Here is a 1,955-nt window from a genome sequence, read left to right on the forward strand (position 1 = left end):
CCAGAAGTTTGAAATACAGGAAGAACAACCCACAAACCACAAGGAACTCAAGAAGAAGAAAGACCAAAAAATAGGTGGACATTTCATTCCTTCTTCAAAGGGAGAACCAAATACCCACGGAAGGAGTTACAGAGATTAACTATGAAGCAGAGGCTGAAGGAAGGGCAAGCCAGCCTAAATATAGCTATCTCCTGAGAGGCTCTGACAGTACCTGACTAACACAGATGTAGAGGCTCACAGCCATCCATTGAACTAAGTACAGGGTCCCTAGTGAAGGAGTTAGAGAAAGGATCAATGGAGCTGAGGGGTTTGCAGCCCCTTTGGACAAACAACAATATGAACTAACTAGTCCCCTCAGAGCTCCCAGGGTCTCAACCACCAACCAAGGACTGCACATGGAGGGGTCTGATTGTTCTGGCAGCATGTGTATAGTAGAGGATTGCAAATTCGATCATCAATAGGAGAGAGGACCTCAGCCCTGTGAAGGTTCTGTGCCCCAGTGTAGGGGAATGCCAGGGCCAGAAAGTGGGAGAGGGTGGGGTGGCAGGCATGGGGAAGGGGGAGGCAACAGGGGTTTGTTTTTGTTGTTTTGGTTTGTTTCTTTGTTTTTTGGAGGGGAAACTGGGAAAGGAGAAATTTACATGTAAATAAAGAAAATATCTCATAAAAATAAAATAAGATAAAAAAAATACTATTAACAGTGGGGCAGTGGTGGCGCACGCCTTTAATCCTAGCACTTCGGAGGCAGAGGCAGGCAGACTTCTGACTTCAAGGCCAGCCTGTTCTACAGAGTGAGTTCTACAGGGCAGCCAGGGCTACACAGAGAAACCTTATCTCAAAAAAAAAATATTATAAACTTTTTGGAATTTAAAAATGATTTTACAATTATATTACAAATAGTAAAATATTAAAGTAATATTTTATAAATTTGTCTTTTAAATTTCACAAATTTTAGAAGGTATGTTACATGTTCAAATACAGTTTTTATTAGCTACCTTTTAAGTGTTTTGCCACATATTTTTAGGTGAAATACTACAAAGAGAAATTTGCTGTTCATTAAACCAGTAAAAATTGGATGTCTGTTTTGTCACTAAGTCTTATTTTATACAAATGGAAACATACCTGATAAACTAGAATGTACATTGATTACTCTATATTGAAACACATGGGGACAGTACCTACCATCAAAAAACTTTAATTGTCTATGGTTGTCAGATATAACGTTTATTTAGTTCTGTAGAGCTTTCAATTAAGCTTTTCCTTAATTGTCATCATTAATAAACTAAGCTTTTGTATTCTATAAGAAAAAGTTTACCTCAGAAAAGCTTTCTGCGCTTTATCTCTATTTGCTGCTCATAACATTCCTTATCATTATTAGCACATTCCTTAGCTTTGATTTTGGTCAAACCATCATCCATAAGCTTCAGAATTTCACTGTTGTGGACATTCTTAAATTAACCTAATTTTATGGGAAGAACAGTTTACAAATTACTAAATTAGTTTCTGATTATCCATCAGAGAAGTAGGGTAATTGGGTATGTACTGACCATGTGCCAATCACCAACTACTAGTAATTAGCAAATTAAGGTAGGCCATTAATAACTTGTTATGATTATACTTGCTCAACTGTGGATCTGTTCTGTGTCCTTCAAGTGAGCCTGCTCCAAGTTAATTTAGTAATAGAATCTACAGAGGCACCAGACTCAGAAATCATGTTACTAACTGAAGGCTATTTATGTGTTTGTTCATGTTCTTTCCTGCTGTGAAGATTGACTTCTATTTGGTTTGTTGTTATACAGAAATATACATATCTACTTAAATCCACAGGAATAAAAAGAAAGTCATAAGGCTTAAACTTTATGATAACAAATTTGGAGGACAATTATTCATGTCATAAAGAAATCTGTGTTTTAAGACAGTTTGCCTTTCTTTTTTTTTTTTTTTTTTTTTTTTTT

The 1,955-nt window shown here is 36.3% G+C and overlaps 1 protein-coding gene across 4 annotated transcripts in view; it reads left to right on the forward strand.

The window, feature by feature from the left end:
• The window catches only part of Umad1 (UBAP1-MVB12-associated (UMA) domain containing 1), a 247,216-nt gene that overhangs the window by 127,223 nt on the left and 118,038 nt on the right, over window positions 1–1,955 (forward strand). The window lies entirely within an intron of this gene.

The sequence above is a fragment of the Mastomys coucha genome, unplaced genomic scaffold (genome assembly GCF_008632895.1).
Source record: "Mastomys coucha isolate ucsf_1 unplaced genomic scaffold, UCSF_Mcou_1 pScaffold20, whole genome shotgun sequence".
In the NCBI taxonomy this organism is placed as follows: Eukaryota; Metazoa; Chordata; class Mammalia; order Rodentia; family Muridae; genus Mastomys; species Mastomys coucha.